Source organism: Triticum aestivum, chromosome 3A (genome assembly GCF_018294505.1).
Source record: "Triticum aestivum cultivar Chinese Spring chromosome 3A, IWGSC CS RefSeq v2.1, whole genome shotgun sequence".
Taxonomy (NCBI): domain Eukaryota; kingdom Viridiplantae; phylum Streptophyta; class Magnoliopsida; order Poales; family Poaceae; genus Triticum; species Triticum aestivum.
In genome coordinates this window covers 84,952,076-84,968,097 of record NC_057800.1, presented here as the reverse complement: position 1 = coordinate 84,968,097, position 16,022 = coordinate 84,952,076, and the positions used below count along the sequence as shown (strand labels likewise).

The window sequence follows — 16,022 nt, the reverse complement described above, 5'->3', positions numbered from 1 at the left end:
AAGCACTCCATAATTGCAAACAGGGACATGGATAGATAGAGCACAACCATATGTCCAAATCATCCTTATTGAAGCAACTTAAAACTATCATGTATCTCATTGTAGCATCATGGTTACATGGCATAAAAATAACAGCAGAACAAGGAGTTTGTAAAATCCTAAGTCCCTGAAATCAGCAATATCACGAAGGCTACTTTGCATGCTTGTGCTAGTCACCACAAGGATCAAAAAAATACATGGCAAGCACCCCTGTAAAGATGGCATGGCATAGATCAAAACACATGTAGAGCTCATGCCCATATGCAGCACACAACAAATGTGACAAAAATGACAAATCCTCATACTCTGATAAGAATCAGCACCTAACAATATATAGCACTCTAGCATCAGTGATTAGGGCATCAAGACGAACTCAAACAAGCATGCCACAATGTAACAAAATGTAGAGCACATCATGATGAACATTTTGATATATTACACGCACAAAACGGAGCAGCACACATGAAGTTATAGCATGATGAGCAGAGGCATAAAAAGTTGCACAGAGAAGACTTGGAGAAAAAGGGGGGGGGGGTCAACCTCTCAGATCTAGGGTTCGGAGCGCATCCCAAGGTTTGCCGAATCGAGGCTCGCCGGTGTGCTTGTCGGAGACGGACGCCAGAGCTTGAGAGGACGACGGCCGGAAGGTGCAGGGAGGCGGGTCCGGGCAAGGGGAGGTGCAGGCGGCGGAGGAGACCAGTGGCGGGGTGGCGCGGCCCGCGAGGTCAGCGGCGGCGGCCGGCGTCGGAGATGGCGGCCGGAGGAGCTGGCCTGGGACTTCGGGCGGCGGTGGCAATGCAGCAGCGTGGCGGCGGCACTCGAGCGCGCGGGGGGGGGGGGGGGGGAGCTTGAGGCGGCGAACGGGCCGGGCGGGCCCGCTGCATGCTCGCCTGGCCGGCGGCGGACATGTGGCGAGGCGCGACTGGCTGCGGGCGGAGGTGCGGGCGTGTCCGGCGGCGGAGAGGACGAAAAATTAGGGTTTTGAACCCGGATTCGGAAGAGGAGCCAATATTTATAGGTAGGAGGAGGTATGAGTGTCCAAATGAGGTGTAGTTTTTGACCACACGATCGTGATCCGACAACGGAGGACACGGGAGTGGTTTGGATGGGTTATTGGGCCGTTTTGCAGGGGTATTGGGCTGGAACGTAGACGAGGCCTTTATGGCTCCCCGGTTAACCGTTGGAGTATCAAACGGACTCCAAATGGCACGAAATTTGACAGGCGGTCTACCGGTAGTGTACCAAGGCCGCTTGGAAAATCTCTGTCCATTCCAAGAATTTTTAACACCCGCTCACGAAAAGAGACAAAAGGGGACGCCGGTGCACGTAGGAGTGTCGGATTACAAAACGGACAACGGGGAAAAAGCTCGGATGCATGAGACGAACACGTATGCAAATGAGATGCACATGATGACATGATATGAAATGCATGACATGGACAAAATTCAAAACGAAGACAAAAACCCAACCACGAAGGGAATCTCATAACTTAAAGCCAAAATGGCAAGAGTCGGAGTACAAATATGGCAAGTTACATCCGGGGTGTTACAAGTTGAGCCCTACGCCGCCGTCGATGAGGGTCTTGGTGACTTGCACGTTGCTGATGACGGGTGAATGATGACCCACAAGTATAGGGGATCTATCGTAGTCCTTTCGATAAGTAAGAGTGTCGAACCCAACGAGGAGCAGAAGGAAATGATAAGCGGTTTTAAGCAAGGTATTCTCTGCAAGCACTGAAATTATAGGTAACAGATAGTTTTGTGATAAGATAATTGGTAACGAGCAACAAGTAAAAAAAGTAAATAAAGTGCAGCAAGGTGGCCCAATCCTTTTTGTAGCAAAGGACAAGCCTTGACAAACTCTTATATAGAGAAAAGCGCTCCCGCGGACACATGGGAATATCGTCAAGCTAGGTTTCATCACATTCATATGATTCACGTTCGGTACTTTGATAATTTGGTATCTGGGTGGACCGGTGCTTGGGTACTGCCCTTACTTGGAAAAGTATCCCACTTATGATTAACCTCTATTGCAAGCATCCGTAACTACAACAAAAGTATTAAGGCAAACCTAACCATAGCATGAAACATATGGATCCAAATCATCCCCTTACGAAGCAATGCATACACTAGGGTTTAAGCTTCTGTCACTCTAGCAGCCCATCATCTACTTATTACTTCCCAATGCCTTCCTCTAGGCCCAAATAATGGTGAAGTGTCATGTAGTCGACGTTCACATAACACCACTAGAGGAGAGACAACATACATCTCATCAAAATATCGAACGAATACAAAATTCACATGACTACTAATAGCAAGACTTCTCCCATGTCCTCAGGAACAAACGTAACTACTCACAAAGCATATTCATGTTCATAATCAGATGGGTATTAATGTGCATATAGGATCTGAACATATGATCTTCCACCAAATAAACCAACTAGCATCAACTACAAGGAGTAATTAACACTACTAGCAACCCACAGGTACCAATCCCGGACATGGAGGCAATAATTGGATACAAGAGATGAACTAGGGTTTGAGAGGAGATGGTGCTAGTGAACATGTTGATGGAGATTGACCCCCTCCTGATGAGAGGATCGTTGGTGATGATGATGGCGATGATTTCCCCCTCCCGGAGGGAAGTTTCCCCTGTCGAACAGCTCTGCCGGAGCCCTAGATTGGTTCCACCAAGGTTCCACCTCGTGGCGGCGGAGTCTCGTCCGGAAAGATGGCTTATGATTTTTTCCTCATCGAAAGACTCCATATAGCAGAAGATGGGCATCGGAGGGCCACCAGGGGGCCCAGAAGATAGGGGGCGCGCCCAAGGGGGTAGGGCGCGCCTCCCACTCTCGTGGGCAGGGTGTGGCCCCCTTTGGAACTTCTTGCACTCATTATTTATTATATATTCTGAAAATGACTTCCGTGAAGTTTCAGGACTTTTGGAGCTGTGCAGAATAGGTCTTTATTATTTGCTCCTTTTCCAGCCCAGAATCCCAGCTGCCGGCATTCTCCCTCTTTATGTAAACCTTGTAAAATAAGAGAGAATAGGCATAAGTATTGTTACATAATGTGTAATAACAGCCCATAATGCAATAAATATTGATATAAAAGCATGATGCAAAATGGACGTATCAACTCCCCCAAGCTTAGACCTCGCTTGTCCTCAAGCGAAAGCCGCAATCGAAAAATATGTCCACATGTTTAGAGATAGAGGTGTCGATAAAAATAAAATATGGACATGAGGGCATCATGATCATTTTTAGAGCAGCAACTTTTATAATTCTTGTCATAAGATCTCTTATGCTAGAGTAACAATTAAATCACAATTTCAAGTATCAATCATAAACTTCATTGAAAACTAACAAACTATAATCTCAGTCATTGGAGCAATTGCAATTTATCGTAACATAGGAAAGAGTCAATATAAGAGCTTTTCAGCAAGTCCACATACTCAACTATCATATAGTCTTTCACAATTGCTAACACTCATGCAATACTTATGGGTATGGAGTTTTAATCAGACATAGAGAAAGATAGGGGCTTATAGTTTTGCCTCCCAACGTTTTACCTCAAGGGTAATGTCAACAATAATAGTTCATGAAAACTCACATCCAATTAGCCATATATACCAGGATCTTTCCATGATGTTGTGCTTGCCAAAAGTTAAAATTAAAAAAGGAAGGGTGAAGATCACCATGAATCTTATGTAAGGTAGGAGATAAAAGTAAAAGATAGGCCCTTCGCAGAGGGAAGCAGAGGTTATCATGCGCTTTTATGGTTGGATGCACAAAATCTTAATGCGAAAGAACGTCACTTTATATTGCCACTTGTGATATGGACCTTTATTATGCAGTCTGTCACTTTTATTTCTTCCATATCACACGATCATATAAAGCTTATTTTCTCCTACACTAATAAGGCATACATATTTAGAGAGCAAATTTTTTTATTGCTTGCACCGATGACAACTTACTTGAAGGATCTTACTCAATCCATAGGTAGATATGGGGACTCTCATGCAAAACTGGGTTTAGGGATATTTGGAAGCACAAGTAGTATCTCTACTTGGTACAAGGTGTTTGGCTAGCATGAGGGGGAAAGGCAAGCTCAATCATGTTGGATGATCCAAGACAATATAATTTATCTCAGATGCAAGAAAACATAACCCATTACGTTGTATTCCTTGTCCTACGTCAACTCTTTAGCATGTCATATTTTAATGAGTGCTCACAATCATAAAAGATGTCCAAGATAGTATATTTATATGCGAAGACCTCTCTTTCTTTATTACTTCCTATTAATTGCAACGATGACCAAAACTATGTTTGTCAACTCTCAACAACTTTTATTCATCATACTCTTTCTATGTGAGTTCATTACTCTCCATAAGATCCATATGATCTCTTTTATTCCTTTTATTCTTTCTCTTTTCTTTTATTCACTCAAGATCATGGAAAAATAATCAAGCCCTTGACTCAACACTAATATTTATTATATAGCTCATAGACTCGATTACATAGAAGGATCATAAAGCAAAACTCACAACTAGATCATACTAAAAAGCTTTTATTCTACTAGATCAAGATATTATCAAAAGGATCGAACTAAGAAAAAAGGTAAAGATAAAAGTGATGGTGATACGATACCGAGGCACTGCCCCTAGCTTAGCAGTTGCCAAGGGGAGTGCCCATACCCATGTGGTTATGTCTCCTTTGTTGATGAAGAAGATGGTGGTTTTGTTGATGGCGTAGGCTTTGATCAAGTGTAATATAGCAGGGTTTCTGCGCCCAAACTACGAATGTTGTGTTCTCCACAAGGATCTAGAACTTCTAAGCACACATTTGAAACATTCAGAACCACGGAACAGATGAATCAAACTGTAGTGACAAGAAGCAGCTACTAGAGCTAGGTAAAACAAAATAATATGCAGTAAAGGTAAAGGGTTCAGAAAAAGGACTGTCTCTTTTTAGTGGTTTTCTTGCAATCAAACAGACAAGTAAACTAGCACATGGAAGATGGTTTAGACATCACACACAACTTGTGCAACCAATTAAAGTGACAACACCTCACAGGAGAATAACTACTAACTTGATATCCAACAAGTGTCACAACAATTCAGCAGGAATACATGAGATTTCAGCAAGGGTACACAGGTAACAGAGTAATTTTCAGATCCAACAGTGCATATATTCAGAGAACCGGAACAAGAGAAAAGAGAGGTTCAGAGCCTATGGGTCTTGATGATCTTCGATTCGAAGCTGTAGAAGTTGCAGTCGAAGAAGAGTAGCAGCAGAGGATCCTTGGGGTAGAGCTGCAATGAGGTAAAGAAGACTCGGTGAAGATCAGCAGCAGAGAACCCGGCCTTGGGAAGGAGTCGTAGCGGCCTTCGCAGGAGGTCAGCCGACCACCCGGAGCAGAGCACCACCAGGAGTCCGGCGTCCCGCTGTTGGTGTCGAGGAGATGTAGCAGCGTCGATCGTCGGAGTTGGAGACGAACAACAGCGAGTGTCGGGGTTGGAGAGCAGCAGGTCGGCATTGTCGTTTGAGGGGAGAGCAGCAGGTCGGCGATCAGGGGCGGCAACAGGTCAGCGGTCAGTGGCGGCAGCAAGGTGGAGCGGCCTCTGATCTCCTCTTCTTCTCCCTTCCCTAGATCCCCCTTTTCTTCCCTGGTTCGATCTGGTGGTGGGTCAGTCTCCTGGAGGGCAGCGAGGAGAAGGGGAGAAAAAGGCAGTCAGCCCTGGTGGTTTTCTTTCCTTCGACCCCCTCTACTCCTCTGCTTTCTCGTGGCCTCGCGCTTGGGATCAGACATGCGTTTCGCTGGTCGCGCCAGACCAGCCCCTTCTCACGCTCACAAACAGACATCTGCTCTTCTCTGTCTGACTAGGTTCGTAAGTCCCTGGTTCTTTTCGGCTCACCCCTTCTAGTTCTATCTTTTCGCACAAGATGATCCCCATCTTGAAGGTAGTAAACACTTTCGATGAAGTTTGGGTACCTAAACGCACCAGTCCTGCAAGATATGAATAAATGTTGTAAAAATATCATAATAGGGATATTTCTATAAGAATGAATACTTTATAAGTAAAAACTGTGGTCATAGGTTTGATTTGTTATACAAAAAGGCTTGAAATACTATATGAATGAATGTGCTATCAATTTCCCCCACATCCAGATCTCTGCTTGTCCTCAAGTAAAGGAAAATGATGGTGACACAAACCACACTGCCTAGTAAAGATGCACTTTTGGATAGATAGTGATTCCGACAATACTAGAACTAGGCAATTGTACTCTACTGAAGCTAAATTGTGATAAGCAATAATTTATAACACACTGTAAATGTTCCAAGTCAATAGCCTTGAGTGAAATTGAATCCTATTAATCAAGAGCTGGCTGTGTCTTCAGCCCTAAGATAATCTGGGACCCCAAAATCAATTAGAAAAACAAGTTACTAATTGAATTTAAAGCACAAGTGATGATAATATATCAGTCTCACCAAAGGAACATACCACCGATCCCGAGAACATGGTATACACCTGGCTCGGCCAATTATTAGAATTTTTTTGTTATTGTCTCCCCAAAGGAACATACCACCGATCCAGAGAACATGGTATACACCTGGTTCGAAAATTATAGCATTTTTTAGTTATTGTCTCCCCAAAGGAATATACCACCGATCCAGAGAACATGGTATACACCTGGTTCGACAATTATAGCATTTTTATATAAAATTTTATAGTCCAATCTACCAGATTTCACAAGCCACTGATTTAGGGAACATGACATGCTACTGTAGGTCGATTAGACTAAAATTATTATAAACATATTTTATATATATTTAAAAATTACTTAGCTTAAGTAAGACAAGAGTAATTGAAAGAGAGATCCATAGCTAATGGCACTGTTTTTCACAGACTACAGATCCAGAGATCATAGTTACTACTTAAGTGCCACCAGTTACTTAGCTTAACTTGGGACAGTTAGACACGTCACATCAATTCATCAGTAGGTTTCACTTAGACTCAAGGCATTCCCATTGAACATTTACACGGAGGTACAAAGTATTCATTATCACAATTTACCATAAGAAGAATACATCTGCATAGTTTAAATATTAAGAGAATCAACAATCTTTCTTGGGGTGAATCCTACTTTGCAGTGATGAGTAATGTGTCACAATGCAGAAAAAGAAAGATTTTCAATGTGATTAAATGCCACATCTGATATTGAATTTTCTAAAGGTTGCTTCAAGTGGAATAAAATCACCTGGTGTTTGTATAATCTTCTCCCCTAGTTTCTTCTCTCGACACTTCTCTATTTGTGTGCCCTATATGTGCTCCCCTTTCCTTTATTCGCTGAAAAAGAAAGACATAAACACATAAAAATTTCCTATGAAAACTAAATAAGGAAAAGAACTTATTAAAAATTCAGGTTGCCCCCCAAAAAGCGCTTGTTTTAGGTCTTTAGCTCGACCATGTCTCTTCAGTCGGGTCAGGGTCCTGCAGGGATTGACACCACCTCTTGGCTCCCCTCGCCTTCTTGAATTTTCTTCTCCAGGTCTTGATCTTCGCTTACCTTCTCATCTTCAGAAATCAAAGGTGTGTCTCCAGGGATATAGGGCTTCAGTCTTTGACCATTTACAAGGAAGAGACCTCCAGAAGTACTTTACACTTGGATAGCACCACTTTTCAGAATCTTCTTCACCTTGCAAGGGCCATACCATCTTGACTTGAATTTACCGGGAAATAAATGAAACCTAGTATCATAGGCCAACACCAACTGTCCAAGATGAAATTCTTTCGTCAACATATGCTTGTCATGCCAGATCTTGGTCTTTTCTTTGTAGATTCTTCCACTCTCGTAAGAGTCAGCTCTCAGTTCTTCCATTTCACAGAGTTGAAGTTTTCTATGTTTTCCTGCTGCATCAAGGTCCATATTGAGTTTCCTTAGTGCCAATTCAGCTTCGTGTTCAAGTTCAATGGGTAGATGGCATGCTTTTCCATATATTAACCTGAATGGTGACATTTCAATTGGTGTTTTATAAGCTGTTCTATATGCCCACAGTGTGTCTGGTAATTTCAGTACCCAGTCAGACCATGACTTTGATACTACCTTCTCGAGGATAGCCTTTATTTCTCTGTTAGACATCTCCACTTGTCCATTTGCTTGTGGGTGATATGGAGTTGTAATTCTATGATTATGAACTCCATATTTTGCTAAGAGAGATTCTAGTTGGGTGTTGTTGAAATGCGTTCCTCCATCACTGATAACAATCCGTGGCACACCAAATCTTGGAAAGATCACTTGCTTGAATAAATTGCAAACCGACTTGGAATCAGCATTGACGGTTGGCACAACCTCAACCCATTTTGACACATAGTCCACTGCCACCAATATGTATTTGTACCCTTTTGATGATGGAAAGGGGTCCAACATAATCAATTCCCCATACATCAAAGAGCTCTACTTCAAGAATTCCTTTTTGGGGCATCTCTTGCCTTTTTGAAATCTTTCCAGTTCTTTGAGAAGGATCACAAGCTTCAATATAGGAGTGTACCTCCTTGAATAAAGTTGGCCAATAAAATCCTGCTTGCAAAATTTTTGCTTGAGTCTTTCGAGTACTCGCATGACCTCCATAAGGGGATGAATGGCAATGATAGATCACACTTTTAGTTTCACTCTCCGGCAAGCATCTTCGAACAATACCATCAACACAAATGCTTGAATAAGTAAGGTTCATCCCAAAAGAAGTGCTTCATATCAGATAAGAATTTCTTCTTCTTCTGATACCCAAAATCTGTAGGAACTTTGTTACAGACCAGATAATTAACTATATCTGCATACCATAGTGTATAGTTTTGTATACTAGTCACTTGCATAAGATTTCTCCCTGGTGAAACATCATTGATGGGTAAGGAGTCTACCACATTGTTTTGCAATCTCGACAAGTGATCTGCCACAACATTTTCAGCTCCTTTCTTGTCCTTGATTTCCACATCAAATTCTTGAAGCAAGAGTATCCATCTAATTAACCTTGGCTTAGCTTCTTTCTTGCTGAGGAAATATCTGATTGCAGCGTGGTCTGTGTAAACTATACAATGAGATCCCACAAGATATTGCCTGAATTTGTCAAAGGGATACACTACTGCCAACAACTCCTTTTCGATGGTTGTGTAATTAGCTTGAGCATCATCAAGTGTTTTGCTAGCACAGTATATTACATGCAAATCTTTTCCTTTTCTTTGTCCAAGTACTGCACCTACAGCAAAGTTGCTTGCATCACACATTATCTCAAATGGTAATTCCCAGTCAGGGGGTTGCACTACTGGAGCAGTGACCAATGCTTCATTGAGCAGGTTGAAGGATTTTTAACATTCGACATCAAAGTTGAACTTGACATCATTGTTTAGGATATTAGTGAGGGGTTTGGCTATCTTGGAGAAATCCTTTATGAATCTTCTATAGAACCCAGCGTGTCCCAAAAAGCTCCTCACTCCCTTCACATTTACAGGTGGTGGAAGTTTTGATATTACTTCGACTTTTGCTTGATCAACCTCAATTCCTCTTTCAGATACCAAATGTCCCAAAATAATTCCTTCCCTTACAAGAAACTGACACTTCTCCCAGTTTAGGACTAGATTGTGTTGTGAACACCTCTAAAGAACTGCTGCTAGATTTTTCAAGCAATCTTCATAACTTTTTCCAACGATTGTAATGTCATCTATGAACACCTCCACTTTGATTCCTATCATATCAGAGAATATAGAAAGTATAAACCTTTGAAATGTTGGGGTGCATTACAAAGTCCATAAGCTAGTCTTTTGTAAGCAAATGTTCCGTATGGGCAAGTGAAAGTTGTTTTATCTTGATCATCCATGTGAATTGGGATTTGCGAGAATCCTGAATACCCATCTAAGCAGCAGAAATATTCATGCCCATCAAGCCTTTCCAGCATTTGGTCAATAAATGGTAAAGGAAAATGGTCCTTCCTTGTTACTTCATTTAACTTTCTGAAGTCATTGACCATTGTCCACCCTGTGACAGTCCTACTAGGAATTGTTTGCCCTTGTTCATTTTCAATAACAGTTATTCCTCCCTTTTTGGGCACCATGTGAATGGGGCTCACCCACTCGATGTCCGAAATTGGGTATATGATATCAACAGAGAGCAATTTAAGAATCTCCTTTTTGACAACCTCTTGCAAATGGGGATTTAACCTTCTTTGACTTTCTCTAATTGGCACACTACTTTCTTTCAAGTAAATCCTGTGAGAACAAACAGCAGGATTTATCCCTTTCATATCATCGATCGAATATCCAATAACATCCTTGTACTTATGCAAAACTACTTGAAGCCCTTTTATTTGCATTTCTGTCAACTCACTGTTTACGATAATTGGCCACTGGTTTTCATTGTCTAAGAATGCATACTTCAGACTTTCTGGAAGTTGTTTCGTTTCTATTTGCCTTGGTTGCATCTCTCTAATGACCTTGCACTACTTTCCAACATGCTCACAGGTCTGATTTCCTCATATCTAATTTCACTATTGTCCTCCTCAACTACCGCACAACAATTACTTCCATACCTCTCTTCATAACCTTCTTCCACACATTTCTGTAATGTATCAATTCTGTAGCAGTGTTCTTCTCTTTGCGGAACATGTGTTGCATGCTTCATGTCAAACTCCACCTTTTCATTTCTGAACCTCAAGCTCAATTTAGCTTCTTGGACATTAATAAGTGCACCAGCTGTGGCCAAAAATGGTCTTCCAAGAATCACGGCCTCACTCTTGTCCTCCATATCTAGCACTACAAAGTCAACCGGATAAGCAAACTTCCCAACTTTGATTGGAACATCCTCAAGAATTCCAACAAGTCTCCTATATGTTCTGTCAGCCAACTGGGAGTTATGGATGTTGGATTTAATTATCCCAAGAACATCCTTTTGCTAACTGAATGTGGTAACACACTAACACTTGAGCCCAAGTCACATAGAGCACTGTAAGTTTTGTTTCCAATCACACATGGCACACAAAAATTTCCTGGATCATCCAATTTTTCAGGCATGGAATTCTGAATTATTGCACTGCATTCCTTTGATAGAGTTACAACTTCTATCTCAGACATGCTTATTTTCTTTGTTAATAATTCCTTGAAATATTTGGCATACATCAGAACATGCAAAACAATTTCAAGAATAGGAATAGTAATCTGAACTCCTTTCATAGTTTCCAAAAATTTGGCAAATTGCTTGTCATCTTTGGATTTGTTGAACCTCTTAGGAAAGGGAATGTTGTTGGTTGTTATTGATTCCTCTAGCAAAGGCTCAGCTCTTTTTTGAAAACTAGGAAATTTGACTTCAGTTTCAATTCAGTTATCAACTCCTTTCTCCTTTATTTTCTCTGATGATGTTGAAGGTGGAGTTCCGGATGAACTTGGCCTCATAGCAGGAGGCACATATGCCTTTGGAATAGGAAGTAATGGTCTTGTCATAACTCCACTCCTTGTAGTCACTGCATCAACTGAACATATTGCCCCATAGTGAGCTTTCGGGTTTGGAATTGGTTGAGCAGGCAGCCTTGCTTCATTTTCTCCCACCATACTATCCATTTTGCTCACAAGCATCTTAACAGAATCTTTTAAGCCATTAACTTCATTTGTCATCTTGTTCATTAATTCCAACTGCATCTTCATGATTTCCTCCATTCCATTTGACTGAACATTTTGTTGTTCATTCTGCCTCGGCACTTGAAATTGACTTGGATGATTTGGTGGTCGATTTCCTTGTACTGTCGATCCACTTGCATAGGACTGATTGTTCTTGTACGACAAGTTTGGGTGGTTCCTCCAAGAAGGATTATAGCTATTTGAGAATGGACCTTGACCTTGGGCATAACTTACTTCTGAAACTGATGATCCAATTGCTGAATAAAAGGTACATTCTGTTGAAGGATGACCTGCTTGGCCACATACATCACACATTTGAGGCACACTTACTAAAGCTACAGATGTACCGATGCAATTTGACATGATACTATCCATCTTCTTGTTCAAGATGTCAATCTGAGCCACCATGCTATCATTTGCAGACACATTATACACACCAGGATGTGGTGGTGCCATTGCTCTTTCACTTGACCATTGGAAATGATGAGACGCCATACTTTCAATCAATGCAAGTGCTTCATCAAGGGTTTTGTTCATGATTCCTCTCCAACAGCAGAATCGACAAAAGCCCTGGTCTGAGTGGATAGTCCTTTGTAAAAGGTTTGTAACACCAGCCATCTTTCTAAACCATGATGAGGACACATTCTGATTGAAGAGTTGAACCTTTGCCATGCGTCATACAAACTTTCTCCATCATATTGAGTAAACCTTGTTAACTTGTTCCTGTATTCGGCAGCTTTTGTGGGTGGAAAGTATCTCTCAAGAAATTTCTGCAATAAAGTCTCCCAAGTATCTTTCAGATGTTCAGGCAATGAGTGAAGCCATACTCTTGCTGCATCTCTCAAGGAAATGGGAATAGTGATAATCTGATAGCACTCAGTGAAACTCCATTTTGCTTGAGGGTGCTATAATACTCCAAGAAAGTCCTTATATGCTCATGTGGGTCTTCTAAAGCTGTTCCACCAAATCTGGACTATTGTACCATGTTAATCAGAGCAGGCTTCAATTCAAAATTGTTCGCCTGAATAATTGGTTGCACCATTTCTCCTGGTATCCCATGATCTCTTGGGATCCACAAGTCCCTGAGCAAAGGTACTAGATCAGGCATCTTTTTTCTTCTTGATCTTGCAAAGTTTTGGCAACTTGAAACTGTGTTTGATTCTCCCTTCTTCTTCTCAATAAAGTCCTTTCAATTTCTGGATCAAATGGCTCTAGTGAATATTCAGGTTGAAGCATAAGACAATTTCCTATAAAGTTCCTGAAATTGACACATGCTAGTTTCTCTCAAAACTGCAGCCAATGTTAGGAAATGGTTAGTTGCCAAAAATACTACATAATCGACCTAAAATAAATTCTGATATGCTTCTACTAATGTGCTAAAGAAATTTAGATCCCTGGTAACGGCGCCAAAATGATCAAGTGTAATATAGCAGGGTTTCTGCGCCCAAACTACAGATGTCGTGTTCTCCACAAGGATCTAGAACTTCAAAGCACACATTTGAAACATTTAGAACCACGGAACAGATGAATCAAACTGTAGTAACAACAAGTAGCTACTAGAGCTAGGTAAAACAAAATAATATGCAGTAAAGGTAAAGGATTCAGAAAAAGGACTGTCTCTCTTTTTTAGTGGTTTTCTTGCAATCATACAGACAAGTAAACTAGCACATCGAAGATGGTTCAGACATCACACACAACTTATGCAACCAATTAAAGTGACAACACCTCACAGGAGAATAACTACTAACTTGATATCCAACAAGTATCACAATAATTCAGCAGGAATACATGAGATTTCAGCAAGGGTACACATGTAACAGAGTAATTTTCAGATCCAACAGTGCATATATTCAGAGAACCGGAACAAGAGAAAAAAGAGGTTCAGAGCCTATGGGTCTTGCTGATATTCGATTCGAAGCTATAGAAGTTCAGTCGAAGAAGAGTAGCAGCAGAGGATCCTCGGGGTAGAGCTGCAGCGAGGTAAAGAAGACTCGGTGAAGATCAGCAGCAGAGAACCCGGCCTTGGGAAGGAGTCGTGGCGGCCTTCGCGGGAGGTCAGCCGACCACCCGGAGCAGAGCACCACCAGGAGTCCGGCGTCCCGCTGTTGGTGTCGAGGTGATGTAGCGGCAGCGATCATCGAAGTTGGAGACGAACAGCAGCGAGCGTCAGGGTTGGAGAGCAGCAGGTCGGCATTGTCGTTAGAGGGGAGAGCAGCAGGTCGGCAATCAGGGGCGGCAACAAGTCGGCGGTAAGGGGCGGCAACAAGGTGGAGCGGCCTCCGATCTCCTCTTCTTCTCCCTTCCCTCGATTCCCCTTTTCTTCCCTGGTTCGATCTAGTGGTGGGCCAGTCTCCTGGAGGGCAGCAAGGAGAAGGGGAGAAAAAGGCAGTCAACCCTGGTGGTTTTCTTTCCTTCGACCCCCTCTACCCCTCTGCTTTCTCGCGGCCTCGCGCGTGGGATCAGACATGCGTCTCGCCGGTCGCGCCAGACCACCCCCTTCTCACACTCACAAACAGACATCTGCTCTTCTCTGTCTGACTAGGTGCGTAAGTCCCTGGTTCTTTTCAGCTCGCCCCTTCTAGTTCTATCTTTTCGCACAAGATGATCCCCAGCTTGAAGGTAGTAAATACTTTTGATGAAGTTTGGGTGCCTAAACGCACCAGTCCTGCAAGATATGAATAAATGTTGTAAAAATATCATAATAGGGATATTTCTATAAGAATGAATACTTTATAAGTAAAAACTTTGGTCATAAGTTTGATTTTTTATGCAAAAAGGCTTGAAATACTATATGAACGAATGTGCTATCAGGCTTGTCATCCTTCTTCCAAGGCATAGGCTCACCATCATAGAAGGATGATCGAGTCTCCTGAAACCTCAAATCTGCAGCCAAACTCATCCTCTTGAATCTATATTCATACTCACAGTTTTTATTTTGCAGGTCATAGATCTGGGCTTGGAGGTGCTCGAGTTTCTCATGAAGCTTGAAGATGGCCTCCCCAATGTCCTTAAAGTCCAGCTTGTGGTTATTGGTGAACTCCGTGATCATAATGTGATTGGAATCGAGTCCACGCTCCACCATCTCCTGACACTTGGAAACTTCTTACTCCAATGCTTCGAGCCTTGACTCCGTGCTTCCGGTCTTCCTTTGTCCCTCAACATCGTGGATGTGCAATAACCCCTCACGCATCTCAATGGTTTGAGGGTGTTGCAGCACTTCCGCGAGGTAGGGGTTGATGACCTTCTCGAAGAACTAGTCCTTGGGGGCACTTGAAGACGACATGACGACCTGGATCTGTCAGAAAAACAGCTCGAAACAAAGACAGGAGATTTTTGCGTGATACGGTGGTCAAAACCTTCGAGAGGTTATATAATGATTTTTTACCGACCAAAATACGTGTCATGTAAGAAAACGGAGTCCGGCGAGCACACGAGGTGCCCACGAGGTGCCCACGAGGTAGGGGGCGCGCCCAGGGGGGTAGGGCGCGCCCTCCACCCTCATGGAGCCCTCCTATCCTTCACGGACTGCTTCTTATTTTTCTATTTTTCTAAATATTCCAAAATGGATGAAAATTGCCATTAGAACTGTTTTGGAGTCGGTTTACTTACCGTACCACATACCTATTCCTTTTCGGAGTCTGAAACGTTCTGGAAAGTGTCGCTTATGTATTCCTCCGGGGTTACGGTTTCAATAACATTGGTTTCAACATTTATAGGATTACCTCAGATATAATGGTTAATTCTTTGACCATTCACCACCTTCGGATTTGTGTCTTTGAAATTGTTGATTTTTATGGCACCAGAACAATAGACCTCCTCGATAACGTAAGGACCTTCCCATTTAGAGAGAAGTTTTCCTACAAAAAATCTTAAACGAGAGTTGTATAGCAATACATAATCACCTACATTAAACTCACGCTTTTGTATTCTTTTGTCATGCCATTTTTTAACTTTTTCTATAAATAATTTGGCATTCTCATAGGCTTGGGTTCTCCATTCATCGAGTGAGCTAATGTCAAATAACCTCTTCTCACCAGCAAGATTGAAATCATAATTGAGCTCTTTAATAGCCCAATAAGCCTTATGTTCTAGTTCGAGAGGTAAGTTACATGCTTTTTCATAAACTATTTTATACGGAGACATACCCATAGGATTTTTATATGCAGTTCTATAGGCCCATAAAGCATCATGATGTTTCTTGGACCAATTCTTTCTAGATCTATTAATAGTCTTTTGTAAAATTAATTTAAGTTCTATATTACTCAATTCTACCTGACCACTAGACTGTGGTGATAAGGAGATGCGATTCTATTATTAACATC

At 42.0% G+C, this 16,022-nt stretch overlaps 1 non-coding gene across 1 annotated transcript; it reads left to right on the top strand.

Annotated features, from left to right (window-relative positions):
* Positions 1-12,324: 12,324 nt before the first annotated feature.
* Positions 12,325-12,431, top strand: LOC123063816 (small nucleolar RNA R71). Its single transcript, XR_006430572.1, has one exon. It is a non-coding gene; the product is annotated as a small nucleolar RNA R71 (small nucleolar RNA).
* The last annotated feature ends 3,591 nt before the right edge of the window (positions 12,432-16,022 follow it).